This window comes from Carassius auratus, unplaced genomic scaffold (genome assembly GCF_003368295.1).
Source record: "Carassius auratus strain Wakin unplaced genomic scaffold, ASM336829v1 scaf_tig00029361, whole genome shotgun sequence".
NCBI lineage: Eukaryota > Metazoa > Chordata > Actinopteri > Cypriniformes > Cyprinidae > Carassius > Carassius auratus.
The window spans coordinates 1-16,683 of record NW_020525762.1 but is presented as its reverse complement, the minus strand read 5'-3'; the positions used below and the strand labels follow the sequence as shown (position 1 = coordinate 16,683).

The 16,683-nt window shown below is 35.4% G+C and overlaps 1 long non-coding RNA gene across 1 annotated transcript; it reads left to right on the top strand.

The window, feature by feature from the left end:
- The first annotated feature begins 9,576 nt into the window (after positions 1-9,576).
- On the top strand, positions 9,577-15,003 carry LOC113079823 (uncharacterized). The gene is made up of 4 exons (XR_003281761.1): positions 9,577-9,882; positions 12,660-12,810; positions 14,701-14,820; positions 14,926-15,003. It is a non-coding gene; the product is annotated as an uncharacterized LOC113079823 (long non-coding RNA).
- Positions 15,004-16,683: the final 1,680 nt, after the last annotated feature.

Sequence of the window (16,683 nt, the reverse complement as noted above, 5' to 3'; positions counted from 1 at the left end):
AGCATTACATCACTTACTCACTAGCAGATCTTCTGCAGTGAATGGGTGCTGTGAGAATGAAAGTCAAAACAGCTGATAAAATCCTCACAATAATCTTCATTCCATCAGTTAAAGTGAAAAGCTATGTGTTTGTAATAACCAAATTAATATATAAGAATTTTTTTGGACCCTAATTCTGATGCCAAGTATATTTCCCTTGGAACAGTTTGTTATGTTTACAAGGATTCCTTAAGTAAATATCAAAGTTATGATCCCATACACTGAAAATAAAAAGATTAATTGAATTTACTAAAATTGTTTTAGTTGCAATCAGTTTATTTTAGCTACATTTAAATAAACAAATTTTACTGAAATTTAATCAACTAAATTAGTTTATTTAAATAGAGCTAAAATAAATCGATTACAACCACTTACCATAACAATCTAAATTGAGTAAATTCAATGAATATTTTTTTTTCAGTGTATTTCTCATCATGCACTGGGGCATGAATAATGAAAAATGTTACATTTTTCACTGTTTTCGAGTTGTATTTACACAGTTTTATGGTTGCTTTTGATGTGAGGTTTAGTAACATACTTTTTTGTGACACCTGGAGTTCATTTTCTACTCAAAATGACCCATTCATACTCAAACACTATTAACTGATTGTTACTGTTGTTGTGTACCATGTATTGAGGTCTCTGAAATGGTGACTACTAAGTTACATTACTGGCACTCTTGTTTGGGAAAGCAAACATCTATCTCTTGGATCAGAAAAATAAAGTTAGAGTTGAAAATATTGGGTTTGCTTTATTTGTCTGAATATTAATGAAAGATACAATAAGAGATTAAAAAACTATTGGATTCAAATTGAAGTAGAAATTAAATGATTAAATTGATCTGGTTGCAAATAATTAATTTGAGTAAATTCTACTCAAAATAGTTTAGATAAAATTATGATTATAATTAATTTGAACACTTAACTCATAAAATATAAGTACACTCAACTTTAAAAATATATCTGGATTTAGATCAAATTATTTTGTGTAAACAAAATTAAGTAAAGTCAACATAAAACATTTTGTTAGTAAAGTTTGGTATGCAGCTTTTTTTGTTGCATAGTGGAGTTTCCTGTCAACTACTGACCTTTGTGGCCCGCAAAATTTCACTAAACTGACCACAGCATCAGAAATCGCGTTAAAATGAGGAATAACCATAACATCTAGTCCTATGAATTTCTTGCGCTCTCCATTTCATATTAAAGTCCGTTATTAGCTTGAAAAATGTTTTTTTTTTTTTTTTTTTATGCTTTTTTTTTTTTTTTTTTTTTTTTTTTTTTTTTTTTGAACACAGAACAAATAACATACATAGTACAGAGCATAGGACAGTCAGTGTAATATACAATTACATTAATTAGTTACAGGGGATCTAAAGAAAACTTCATAATATTTTAGGCATGTTAATGACTTTTTGTTTTTTATCAATTTCAATGAAGATATAAAACAATCAAATTCAATTAAAAATACTTTAAATATAGGGGATGAGTTTAAACATTTTTGTTTATGTATGTAGAATTTCGCCAGCAATATGAATAAATTAACAATGTATTCAAGACCTTTGTTTACATTATTTTCATAGTACATAATAATATCCTTTAAAGAAAAATAATATTTATCCTTTACAAGAGAAAAAATAAAATCTGCCAATTCTTTCCAAAACTTTTGAGAAATTTTACAATCAAAAAACAAATGTGTTAATACCTCTTTCTCATTTTTACAAAAAGAACATAAATCATCAATATCAGAGTATCTTGAAATTATTGATTTAACAGGGTAGATGGTATGCAAAATTTTAAAATGTATTTCTTTAGTTTTGTTATTAATACAATATTTAAACGGGATTAACCAAGCAGACTTCCAATTAATATTATCAATAATAGAGTTCCAAAAACATTTTCCTCTAGGTGTTATTTTATTTTGTTTTTGGAAAATAGTGTAAATATGCTTGTTATTGCATTTTTTACCAATCAATTCAAGACCGTTTAAAATTAATTTTGGTTTTGTCCTTACTATAGAGTTGTAGTGAATATGACTTTTAACCAGATGTACAAGAGTAGAAGGAATAGCTTTAATGACCAAATTAAATTCCTTAAAATGCACAGGGAAATTGTGGATTCGCATAAATTGTTCATAAGTTAAAAGATTTCCAAAATTATCAAACATATTAATCAGATGATTAATATCCCTGTTAAACCAATTCCTTAAAAATAAAGATCTATTGGCACTCATTATATTGATATTATTCCATATGAAGGCAGTGTGAGGAGAGAAATTGTGTGAGTAGCAAATTTTCCATGCTAAAAGCACTTGCTGGTGGAATTTTGACAATTTAAGAGGGAGTTTAGAAATGTTAAAGTCACAAGTTAACAGAAATTCTAAGCCACCTATTTGGTCAAAGAGACTGTGTGGGATGTGGTTCCAAAGGGAGTAACGATCAATCAAACATTTTTTAATCCAATTGATTTTAAAAGTTCTATTAACATCTTCAAAATAGAGTATTTCCAGACCCCCTTCAGCTTTCTTGTTAGTAAGAACTCTTTTCTTCAGTCTTTGGGATTTGTTTTTCCAAATAAAAGAATAAAACAGATTATTGATATCTTTAGAATAAGAATCTTTAACATATAAAGATAAGGCGGGATAGACAAATCGAGATAAGCCTTCTGCTTTACATAATAGGACACGACCATAAACAGAAAGATCACGTTGTAACCAACAGTTTAATAATGCTTTGGTCTTTTTTAATCTAGAGGAGAAATTTAAGCTTTGTCTTTCTGTAACATCCTTTGTTACAAGAATTCCTAGGTATTTGACAGAGGATTTCACTGGAATATCACTTATAACTTTATCATTTAAATTGTGTAAAGGAAGGATTTCACATTTGGATAAATTTAGAATTAGGCCAGAAGCCTTAGAGAAAATGTTGATGAAAGAGATAGCAGTAGGAATAAGAGATGAGCTCTTTAAAAATAAGGTTGTGTCATCCGCCAATTGTGAAATTTTAATTTCTTTACCAAAAATTTTGAGACCTTTAATTTGTTCATTATTAGCAATACCAATGGATAATAACTCGACAACCAACAAAAATAAAAAGGGGGAAATTGGACAACCTTGACGTACTCCTCGGTTAATGTTAAATCTTTTAGAGGTGGAAGTATTAAGTATTACAGAACTATTAATATCATTGTAAAACATTTTAACTACATTCAAAAATGTATTTCCGAATCCAAAAAGTGTTATAGTTTTAAATAAAAATTCATGTTCAATTGTATCGAATGCTTTATAAAAGTCTAAAAAGAAAATAACGGCTCCTTCATCAACATTCTCAGCATAATCCAAAAGGTCAAGCACAAGTCTAATATTGTTAGTTATGTGTCGTCCTTTCAAAAAACCTGATTGACATTCACTAATAATTTTATTCAAACCTTCTCGTAATCTGTTAGCAAATACTAAAGTAATTAATTTATAATCAATTGTTAGAAGAGAGATTGGTCTCCAATTTTCTATCAAATTTGGATCTTTATCCGGTTTAGCAATTAATGAAATTATACCTTGTTTCATAGTATTAGTCATTTCACCACTGTTAATACATTCATTATACATATTATAAAGAGGTATTTCGATCAGTTCCCAAAAATGTAAGTAAAATTCTACGGTCAACCCATCTATACCTGGTGCTTTCCCTTTTTTCATTCTTAACAGGGCATCTTTAATCTCAGAAGAAGTTATATTGGATTCACAAAAATCATGAAAATCTTTATCAATAATAGGAGAATGTTGATTGACTATTTTAATGAATTCTTCACAATTATATAAATCAAATTTGGAATCATATAGTTCTTTATAAAAAGAGTAAACAAAGTCAGAAATTGTTTTCTGATCCATACAATGATTCCCGTTAATATTTAAAGCAGTTAAAGCATTTCTTTTAACATTTCTTTTTTCAAGTGCGAAAAAATAACTTGTATTTTTTTCTCCCTCTTCAAGCCATTTCGCCCTAGAACGAATAAAAGCACCTTTAGCCAGGTCTAAATAGATCAAGTCTAGCTGGGATTGAATTGCGACCAATTCAGCTTCTTCCTCCTTAGTAAGATTGTGCTTATGTTCCAGTATCCCTAACTTATTAATTAACTCTAACTCATTTTGTTTATTAATTTTTTTTAGTTCTTTACTACGTTTAACTGCAATCCTTCTAACATTATATTTAAAAAATTCCCATTTACATTTAAATCCTTCCTTTACACCTCCCAAAATGTCATTTGCAAATTTTTTAACACTATTATTAAAGTATTCATCCTTAAGAAGATTATTATTAAATTTCCAGTACCCTCTAAGACAAGAATTCTCTTTTGTGCCTATAAGGGTTAAAGAAATAAGCTTATGATCAGTTAAAGGGGCATACTTTTGAACGATTTCCTTGACATATTGCAAGGCAGATGTAGAAATAAAAAACATATCAATTCTAGATTGCAAAGATTTGTCTTTGTTAGACCAAGTATATTCGGATATTCCAGGGTTGTAGAATCGCCAAGCATCAGTAAGAGATAAATTGGCACATAGAGAAGGTAAATTTGATTGTGCATCACGTTGAGAAGAACGAGGTGGATATCTATCACACAGATTATCCACGCATTCATTAAAGTCGCCTGAAAATATAACATATGAAGCTTGGAATGCATCAAATTTGCATTGAATAATATCAGAAACCTTTGCAAATAATGACTTATTCAACGTATTGGAATTGTGACCATAAATATTACAAAGTATAAATATAGTATTGTCTAATTTCACAGTCAAAATAACCCATCTTCCGTTTTCACACGCCACAGAGTTCAGAACGTCTCCTTTAAATCTGTTCAACAAAACCAAAACTCCCGCTGAATGCGAAGTGCCGTGACTGAAAAAAATAGATTTTCCCCATTGAGATTTCCAAAATTTTTCATCCAAATCTGTAGAATGTGTTTCTTGACAAAAAATAAAGTCAGCATCTGTCCGTTTTAAAAAAAGAAATAAAGCCTTTCGCTTCGTAATTTCTCGAACGCCCCTTACATTCAGTGACACTATGCTCAGAGAATTAAACTTAAAGTCCATTCCGAAAGAACTAGAACAAGAAAAAGAAAAAAGAAAGAAAAAATTCACAAATTACCAAGCTTCAAGACCTAATGTCTTGAAGCTGAAATTTACTATTCTAAATTAGAAGCCCCGGAGATGCAACAGGCAGTAAACAATTATAGGGGAAAAAAATTTATAATTCGCCCGGCAAGTAAGAAAATTTGAAGATGCCTTTAATGGTTTTTCCATCAGAAATCCATCAGTCATTAGTGTCAATCCTTTTCCCCTCGATGTATGCATGTGGACCACGAAATATAGCCCTTTTGCCTTCCTCTCTAGCCTTCTTCACCCTCGGCCACAGTTTTTCTCTTGCCGCTTTGTCTTCAGGCGATAGCAACTCAGAGATGCGTAGCGCATTGTCCAGTAAAAATCTGGAGTTTTTGGCTGCCCTCCAAATCGCGTCCCGGTAACGGCGCATCGAGAAGAGAACGATAATGGGTCGCTTATTTGGTGGCGTTGATTTGCGACCAATATGATGAACTACGTCCACCACCCGATCAAGCTGGTCTTTAACATCTGGAGCAACCTTCGCAAGAGCATCGATAGTTATCCGTCTGACATTTTCACCATCAGCCTCCTTCAAGCCATGCAATTTGAGAGACCAACGTCGAGTGTAACGTTGAGCCTCTGCTATATTAGACTTCAAAGTCGCGTTTTCGTCCTTTAAAGTTTGGATTTCTTTCTCCATCAGGGATAACCGTTCGTCGTGAGAGTTAACTTCGACGATGAGATTTTGTACTGAGGTTGCTAAACTATCCACCTTGGTCGAAGTGAGCTCCGTGGTTTTCTCAATCGCCGAAACCTTTAAGTGCATTTGATCAAGTTTCAAGCCTAGTGCATGAATAGCTTCAAGCACTTCCGAGGTGTTCTCAGAATCAGGTTTTGCACCAACTCGATTCCTTTTTTTGGCCGGAGAATCATTTTTTTGGGGTGTTTCAGGCAGACTAGGGAAATCGGCCAGGCAACAGGTCTCCATAACAGACTCGCAAGGAAGTTCCATCTCGTTTGCAACAGCGTTGTGATGAGAGGAGTGTTTCCTACTTCTCCTTTTGCCCATCCAAAACTTTTATTCCTTCAATACCATTGAGACGTAAGAGGTATCTTCGTATTAAAGAAAGTTAAATAGAAGCTGGGACATAATTTCCAGCTGCAAACTCCGCGCCTACTAAGGACAGAGATAAAGCATGTCTGATTAGAAGGACGCCATCTTGGCCCCCTCAGCTTGAAAAATGTTTTGGGCCTAACTGATATGTCCAATGACGCACAGGACGGAACTCAAAGTAGGCCTACCTTTGCACTTAATTTAATGCAGTATATATTTAGAATAGTCAGTTTGCATCAATATGAGAGATGGTTTCCTAGACTTACAGGTTCCATGCATGCGCATAAAGGCTATGCGGACAAACATTTAGTGTAGGTACAAAGTAGTAGACTTTTTGCCACTTGAGGACTTATGTTTAGTTAGCTAGACCGCCTTTGCATCATAAATGCTTGATGGGTTTCATCGCCTTTGCTGAACGAACAGAGCAGCAAGTGTGGAGTGTGTGATTTCAGCACCACCCAGCGCTGAACAGGTCACATGATGTTCAGAATGAGCGAGTGAATCGAGGGGGCGCCCACATATGAATGTAATCAGCTCCCAAAGGATCATTCTGAAATGTTAAACTCGTTTATGAGCCTACAAGTCCTATTTTACTTCTTTGATTCTCAAACTACTGGAGATTGAGGCTCTCCGGTGGTCACGTGACTGGCGCATCTTTTATCCTTCCGCGCGACGACTGTAGGCTAGACTATACATGTTAATCAAAGACGGATGCCATATGGTTAAGTGCTTTTGATAAATCATAAATCCATCATGGTGCCCCTTTTATTACAATTTCTTTCAAGCATGAGCAAACAGAGTCAAACGGGCAAATGTGAACCAATTGTGGTTATATTAATAAAAATAGTGAATTGAAAACGCTCCCAGATGCCCCTTGTCTGGCTAGGATATAAAATGTGTTGTAAACGTTTCAAAGGAAATATTTGGAGTGCAAATATTAGCGAGAGAGATTTCCACACAAGCCTCATCTTTAGTCCTGCCCAATGACTAATTGGGCATCATTAGGTGCATCTACATAAATCGAAGATTGTGGAAATAAGGTTGGATTTGAAAATGCCATATGGGGTCAATTACATATTAACCACCCCTTACAGCATAATAATAACTGCAGAACTGGACGGTCCGCATATAAACGCGACGACCGGTTTGAACAACAACATCTCCTTGCCAACGAGATTAAAAGATAAATAACATAAATGTATTACTTCAAAATTCTTTAAGTTATTTTTGATCATTTTTAAACGAAATTAATTAGGACGAGTTAATGCTTCTAAATTTGATAACAAATGATGGAATCCTATCAAAATTTTTCTGGAACTTAGGGAATGTTTACAGCTTGAACCTTTAAATCAAAACGATCTTGATATATTCATGGATCTCAGAAATCAAGAAGGCAACCTAAATTATGAATCTTTCCATGTAGTGCTATGAATGATAGCACTTAAACTCTGATATTGGGCCATATAAATGTGCACCTGGAGCTCTCCAAACACGCACACGTGTTACGCACTATTCAAATAGCCATTCAAATACTGGTACTCAGCTTTGAATTAAGAGAACACGAAAAACGTTTTGTTGACTTTTTAGTTCTCACATGTTTGCAACAAAGTTCATGGGTCTCTTACAAGAGAGAAAGTGCACTTCTGTCCATTGTGTTTTATCAAGTCCAAAGTCAATGCAGCCATCTACCAGGATATTTTGGACTTTATGTTTCTATCTGCTGACAAGCTTTATGGAGATGCTGATTTCATTTTGCAGCAGGACTTTAGCACCAAAACCACTCCAAAGTGGTTTGCTGACCATGATATTACCGTGCTTGATTGGCCAGCCAACCCACCTGACCTGAACCTCACAGAGAATCTATGGGTTATTGTGCAGAGGAAGATAAGTAACATCTGACAAACAATACAGAGGAGCTAAAGGCCGCTATCAAGACTGATCACTTCCCACAGCGCATTGAAGCAGTAATTTGTGCAAAAGGAGCCCCAAACAATTATTGAGTGCATAATTAAACCTGCTTTGGAGATCTTGAACATTTCTGCGTTGTAGATCTTTTTTCTTTCAATCTTTTTTTTTTTTTTTTTTTTTGATTGATCTTTGAGAAAATATTCACATTTTTTGAGATACTGAGTTTTAATTTTTCCTAAGTTGTAAGTCATAACCAACAGAATTAAAACAAAAAACTATTATACAAATATTTCAGTTTGTGTGCATTGAATGTAGAATATAAATTTTTAATTAAATTACAAAAAATAAAGAACTTTTCCATGATATTCAAATTTTTGAAATACACCTATAAGCATAAAGATGCGGAATATTGAGTTAGACATCAATAAAAAGGTAATTTGTCAAATGGCGTCATCCAGTGGTCATTGAGCACCTCAGCAACATCATTAAAAGTGTTCATAGATAGATCGAACTCTTATTTCATTCATACTACAGCATGAGTCTTTTCATTAATGTCGAATCATGAATGTCAGTCATGAAGCATGCATAATGGTGAAACCCACCGAAGTATTAATTATGCGAGAGACCCGAATTAAATGAGCAAATCTTATATAAGGCCTATTGTTGTCTTTTGAAATGCCATACGGTTTGATAATAAAAAGTTTTATTTTCAAGGCACTTACATTGTTAATAGAGTCATGTGATTTTTAAAATGAATAACGAAATGAATTGTGAAAAATTACTTTCATACAGGCACAAAGGCCATACATTGGAGTTATGTCTGTCTCATTTTCATGTTGAATGCAGAATAGTATAGACAGATGGACAGAAAGATAGATAGATGATTCATATATATATATATATAAATAAAACATATATATATATATATATATATATATATATATATATATATATATATATATATATATATATATATATATATATATACATACATATTTGTTTTTTTTTTCTTTTTAAATAATAAAATTAAAAGAAATATAGAAAATAATAAATGAAGGGAAAAATAATACAATAAATTCAGGGATAAATTTAATTAAAATTACAATTTCTTTTTTCTTTCTTTCTTTCTGCAGGTTTTGGGCCTCCATATTTACATGTCCAGTAATAAACCTATATCTGTAGGCTATATCTTCAGTGAACATATGCTCATTCAAAGTCATACGCGCCCAATTATAGCCTCTAAAGAATGTAAGCATGAATGAAACAGTGGCCCAGTTAGAAAAAGAACCCAGATGAATTAAAAACCTTAGACATTTAAGGGGTGTGTTGTATACGTGCACAAACTTTTTTCAAATCTGTGCTGACGTGTCGCACCTCCCCTCTCACCGGATGTCATCACTCGCCTTCTAGCGTCACAAGCAGATCGCCCCATTCAGCGCACGAGTGTGACGCGGTGACCGAGGAAGTGCTACATTTCGACGTGTACATCCTCACGCTGTGCTTCCGGTTAAGCAAAAGCGTGATCAGTCGTGCTCGGTCTCTCTTCCCTTCCTCGGCTCGCAGTAGAGGCGTCTCGTAGGATTCTCCCGGTTCCTTTACCTCTTTCTCTTCCCTCCCCAACGGAGTACTCACTCAGTCCAGCGGACATGGCATCTGCAGCAGCGGCACAAGTTCAGTCCACCCCAGCTTCAGCTCCACAGCTGCAGAGGGGAATAGTGAAGACGGTAGGAGAGCACACGGGACACAAGTGTTGGTCTGGGGGTGCTCACGGGGGAAGAAGTGACGGCGAAGACTTCAAAAGTTCAGATGTTCTATGTCAGGCACGCATCATGCAGCTGTTTGCTTCTCCTTCAGTTATTTAGACTTTTTGACGAGTCTTTCAGTGGTTTCCAAGAGCAGCAGAGATTGAGAGAAGTTGAGCGCTCTTCAGCTGGGGTCCAGATGGCCAGCTATGCAGCATTATATTCAAAGTTTCCTTCAACTTTTGACGTCTTTCTTTTGCTGTTGTAAAGGATGCCAAACATTGTTATATACCAGTCGCGGAGTCTAAATATTTTTAAAAATATTTGTAAAGAGGCTCATATTTCTAAACAAACTCTGATAGTTGGTTGAACACTGAGCGTCGTTAACAGTTATAACACTGATTTAATCTAAAAAGCTAGGGTAAACCGCAGATTTGTGGGCTGAATCCTGGTTTAATGGAGGGCTAACGCCAAGACATCAATTCAGTCTAGTAACTCGAATCTTTTGAGTCGGTTCACCAAAAGATTCATTCTCTGATAGTCCGGTTACAGTCTTCACGCCAGTAGGTGGCGGCTCGTGAATGTTTTGTGCGTTATTATGATAGCGCTTATTGAATCATTCACTTGCCCAATCGATTCGTTTAGAGCTTCGGGAAGTGTTTTTACAAATAAAAAAATCTGGTCTTTTTTTTTTTTATTCCGCTAAGCTTGATTTCTCAATATGCAAGTATTTGTGAGAGACTTAATTTCTTGTGGTCAGAAGTAATTTTTACACATTCATTGTTCTCGGTTCCTTTGTCAGGGTTTGAGTGCACTGAATAAAGTTGAAGAAAATATGGGTGCCTGCAGTGAATGAATAACTGTCGTTCATAAACACCTGCTCACTCACTCAAGCGCAGCCTGTCAAAGTCATAATCTGGAATGACCGACCCACATGAATGGTGTGCTACTACATTTTTTTTTTTTTAACTGAAGTTCAAAGTTCAGGTTTGTTCTGCTAGTCTGACGTGTGAGGTCTCGTGTGTGCACTTGAGGAACCGCTCGAGCGCAGTTTTATGCAGGCGCTCGCGCTTTACAGTGTTTCTGTGTGTTTCTGTAAGACTCAGTAATGAGTGGTCCGCTTCCTCAGGCCCCCTTACTAGCCAAGGCGTCGCAGTTTTGGACTGTTTACTTTGTCTGCTCTGGTGAGTGAAGGGGGAGCAGATATGACAAACTGACACGTAGGTCTTTAGACAACTGTAAATGGAGAAACTCGGGACAGTAACGCGAGAGACTCTGGACGTAAACGCTAACTTGCATGGAGAAAAAAAAACACTCGGGGACAGGCGTTATTAAACTCATTTATGAGTAATATTAAGTTTTATAATTATTGTAACAATTTAATCGGTTATTGTTATACGTCACCATAAATTGTCTCTGACGTCAATTAGTGTGTCCGGGTAGCCATAGTTGACGCCAAAATGCAATCAGTGTTATTACATTAAAAACATGCTAGCTTATTTTTTAGCCAAAACAATAAAAGAAGCTAAACCTAATAGGAAAAACCTCTTTTCGCTAGTTTGTAGAAAATACATTTTGTATTTGACGATTATTATATTGATTTCATAGATCGAACCCATGATTAAGAATTCCAGATAATTGATTCATTCAGTATTATCAGTTACACGGGGCTGTACATCCCCCTAATTAAAATGATATCTGACACTATAATATCTGGTTGAAATGGTTCCCATTGTAAGTTATTGTAAACGAAATGGCGTGGCCTCTCTCATAAAGCTTTGATTTTGCTTAAACGTGCCATTTCACTGTTTAAAATGAGCAGAGTACTTCCCAGTCTTGCTCAATCTCTTGTTAAATTAAAGCATGTTGGATTTGGGAAATTCATGGATATTTCCGCCCCAGACTGTGGTGACGGAGGTCCGTATATTCTTCCATACAGTCAGTAATTAGACAGGCCTTCTGCTTTCAAGCCCTTTCTAAAGGAAAACATTAACTCTTCCCTGTTTGGCTTCCACTTTCTTGTTTTATTAGATATTTAATACGTTTAGGTGAAGTTTTAACATGATCATCATAACACTGACAGCAATTAATGTTTGTGACATGTGGCTTTGCGTTTGAATAAAAATATTTTCAAACAGGACTGAAGCAGAAATGTATTCTTAAATTAGGCTAAAATGGCCCCAGAATCAAAGTCATCATTCAGTCAGTTAATGTAATCATTTCGTAATGGTGCTGATGTGTCTCAGGAGTCTGATCTGACATTTTGATTGGATAAGCCACTCCTAGATATCTGTAAAAGCTGTTTCAGGCAAAAAACATGATGAGACCTGTAAACATTAGTTCTGTAAAACATCTCAGAGAGCAAGCACTGGTTAAAATGGTAATGTGAATACACATATTCATTGATCTCAGAGGGGCAAGGTCTCCCCTGAGTGTTTTAAGTTGCATTTGTTTAGGGCTGCTAAAGCTGAGGCCTCAAACTGAGATTAACACAGTAGTGATTGTTTGACTGATGTTATCTTTGGTTAGTGGGTGTAATAGTTGTTTAACTATTGACCAAACACAAACAAGCAGGTCTTAAAGGAATTATGGCCTCGATCAGATCGCTCAGACATTCAGTGTTTGACTTGCAGATTGATTGTTTGCATCATGCATGCCTATGCCAGTACAATTACAACGCTCATCATTATTGACCTGACTGGAATAATAAACTATTTATGAAACATTAAGCACTCACATTGATTTGTTTTCCCTTGCAGGTCTTGTCTGGTTGTGCTGTCATCGTTAGGGGTCAGCCGCGAGGAGGGCCCCCTCCAGAACGACAGATCAACCTGAGTAACATCCGAGCCGGAGCTCTCGCCCGTCGCGCAATTCAGGGTCAACCAGACCACCAAGGACACACCAGATGAGGTAAACCACAACCCTGCATGGAGCTGCTCTCTCTGGCCCTTAAATTACTTTCTTTTTTCTTTAAGACGTTCGTCATAATAAACATAATAATTATAATACTATTTTATTGCAAATAAAGCAGCAATTTCATCCACTGAGTTAAAGAGCACCAAAAACAAAACTAAATAATAATAAAATAAATTAAAATAACAGTTTCTTGGGAAATTGATATAAAATGGAAGTGGAGGCCACTGTGTCTCTTATAAAAATAAATATTTGCACAGTATATACATGGTGTGTTCACAATTTGTAAATTATGCTTTTAATGTGTTCAAACTTTAAAAGTGCATAAAACAGAAATAATACAAAGTCCTTAAACATGGAAAGCAATAGAAATGTAGTTTCTAAGTCAAGTTTAATTGTTTTTTCAAAAAGATGAATGTTTCATCAGCTGTGAGAGGGCTGTGGGACACAAGCAGGACACAAAGAGTATAGAAGTCAATTTTGCATAATCAGTTGGCAAGTGCAATAATTTTAATGCTAGGTGACTAAATGTCTGTCGTTAGTTATTGCACAGCACACTGTTCCCCTTGATATCAATGAATGTGCAGTGTATTAGATGCACTCTAGTGCGTATCATCTGACTCACTGTGGCTGGGGTGGGAACACTCAGTTTCTCTCTCACACACACAAAAAGAGAGAGGGAGTCTTGCATGCCAGAATTTACATGCAACATGTAAATGGTGTTCTTTGTTGTATTTTCCTGTCAAATGATAGTTTTTCAGTCTTTAAGCAGAAGCCACTGCCAGTTCCTTCAGTATGGGTGAAACGAATATGCAAACGCCTATTGCCATCCACATTTGATTTTAGCAGATAAGTGAGAGAAGAAAGCGTTATTAATATTCATTCCCAGCAACTCATCAGACCTGATCTAGTCTGGTTAGTAAACAAAAAAATGAAACTAGCCATCTACTGCTGGCCGCCTTCTACCATTTTGTGCATGTAGGGTTGCAATATTACTTTTTACTGCGTTTTTCTTCAAATAAATGTTGCCTTGTGAGCGTAAGAGACCTAAAATATTTTTTAAATGTCTTACCAAACCAAAAATTTGGAATAAGTATGTGCATGTCAAACTAAAAAAAAAACAAAAAAACAAAAATCCATCTCAGGCCAGTGTGTGTGTTTTGTATTTGTATTTCTGTCAAACATATTAATTACCTATTAACCTATAACCTAACGATAACCTATTTTTGGATCTAATAACTTTAGTCAAACAGAGTTAATATCAGTTTTGTGGTGCATATAAGGTTTCTTTTGTTAACATGAATTAACTATATTCATTAACATGAACAATATTTATAAAGCATTTCATTATTTATAGTCAATATTGTTTCAAAACTTACTGATACATTATTAAAATGTAAGCTTGTATCTGTTAACATTTAATATACTGTGAACTAACATGAACAAATATTAATAAAAGCTGTAAAAAAAAATTTGGTTCATGTTTTTTTTATGCATTAATTAATGTTAACAAATAAGATGCTATTATCCCAATAAATTTAACTCCTAATTCAGCATTACTTTTATCAGTATTGTTGAAATTTTGCTGTTTGATCTACATTGTGAATGATCAACGTGAATCTGATGTCTGCCAAATGCCATGAAAAATAAGAATAAGATGTAAAATAAGTTTTTAGACAATAAGCCATGTTTCTAAAATCACTATAAATTCATTGTTTCTAAACCTTTAATCTTTTGTGATTTATACACTTGTTACACACCTTTTCAAGTTTTCTTGAGGGTATGGAGTTTTTTTTTAGTAGCTAATGAACATCCTCCAGTTCTGAATGGCTTTAAATAGCTGTGTGTGTGTTTGTGTGTGTGTGTGTGTTTGTGTGTTCTTTGCAGCCATGGGCTTCCAGGCAAGAGAGTTTTTGCGCAAGAAGGTAATCGGCAAAGAGGTCTGCTTCACCGTGGAGAATAAAACCCCTCAAGGCAGGGAATACGGCATTGTCTTCCTGGGAAAAGGTGAGTGACGTTATTTTCCCCAAAATAATCTCACTCCGGCAGTTCTGATCTGAAATGTGTGTTAATTGTAAAGTTGTTCTAGTAACACACTTGATCTCTCCAAAGACACCACAGGCGAAAATATCGCAGAGTCCCTGGTGGCCGAAGGTCTTGCCGCAGTTCGCAGAGGAAGGCATCAGAGGAAACAAGTAAGAACCCGGGGGTTTTTTCTTTTGCTTTTTTTCCCCCAAGGGTCAAACCACCGGTGTCAGTACGGTTCTTGCACTTATTGTCAAAGCCTTCACAATGCCGGCTATGTTTTTCCCCTTGGCTGAGATCACTTGTGTTGTCACCAGTGGTTTATTGTAAAACACATGATGTGTCCTGCAGAGGGGCAGTGTTTGCCTTTACTGAAGTAACTTCTGGGTTAATTGGCGTTTCATAATTCTTTGTTTGATCTGTCACTCCCTCTTCTGGCCACATCATCTCAGTACACGTCCTGTCTATCCGCCCTTCTCCCTCAGGCTAGAAGCAATATGATGTTGTCCTAAGCTTTTGGGACTTAATGATGCATATGCGGGTCACTCTGTGAAACGTCCCTGAACATTGCCAGTGAATTGGTTTTGCTTTAGGCTCATTGTCCCGCACAGGAGACGGTGGTGTTAGAACCCACGTTTCTCTCCACAGGCCCTGAACAGCCTTCTCATTAGCCAGGGCCTGCTGCGGCCCATCACAGCCCACTGGATCGGCTATCATAATCTCCAAAGGAGTCACGTTTAAACCTGGGCCACGCTCTGACCCACCAGCTCTCAATTATGACACAAGCTGAACTGGGATAGGATGCCCACTCCTCTCCCACTGACACTTTTGAAAATATGAAGGGAAAATAAAACTTTACTAGACAAAGACAGCTCAAGACGGCTGCTGAGATTTGGCAGCCTTTTATTTCCTGTAGTTAAAATTTATGAAGGCTTAGATAATTGGAGCTTTGGGCTTGTCATTTAATAGGCAGAAAGCGACTTTTCTTTGACATTTGCCTTACCATCCTCGCTGGTTACTACATGAGTGAGTTTTTAAGTAAGAGTCGGGTATTAACAGATGTCCTGTGTCTCGTCATCTTGCATATCGGAAGAAGAGGGCAGATGAACCCAGATGGCTGGTTTGAATATGTTGAGCTTTGTGTTTGTGTGCATTAGACGAGGCAGTGTCCTAGTCTCCCTTGAGCCGCCTGCAGTCTGTTTACTGACCATCTGATGAATATTGCAAGCAAAACTGGAAATTTTCACAATGGTCCGTGAAGTTGCCCGACTGCAATCCAACCTCTGGGAATTGATGTGTACAGCTTTTTTTAATCAGTCCACCTGGAAACAAAACCAGTTTGAAAAGAATTAAGTGGACTGTTAGAAATGAGATTAATAATGCATCCGTTATTTAAAAAATTGCTGGATTAGTGGCATTTAATTTTTTAAAATGCATTCAGAGTTTTGTTTTCAAGCACAAAGCAAGTAAACTAGATACATGTATTTTCCATTGACCACTAAGATTAATGTCCAAATTTTGTATAAAATCCAAGCAAACTGTGGCTAGCCACTCAGAAGGTCTATTCATTGTTACTACTGCTAAAACTGTTAAAAAATATTTTGCATTAATTGAAATAAAGCTTAAATATAAATATTAGATGGAAAAAATGTTAACTTAAAAAAGAAAAAAAAAGAAACCGTAAACGTTGCCTTGGCAAATAATTTAAAGAATATGAATTTAAAAACTAAAACTTAAATAAAAATAAAATAAACTATAGAGAAAAAAGTTCAAAATTAATGAAACTTAAATAGATTGAAACCAAAATAAAATAAAAATAAAAGCCAATTCAAAATATTAATACAT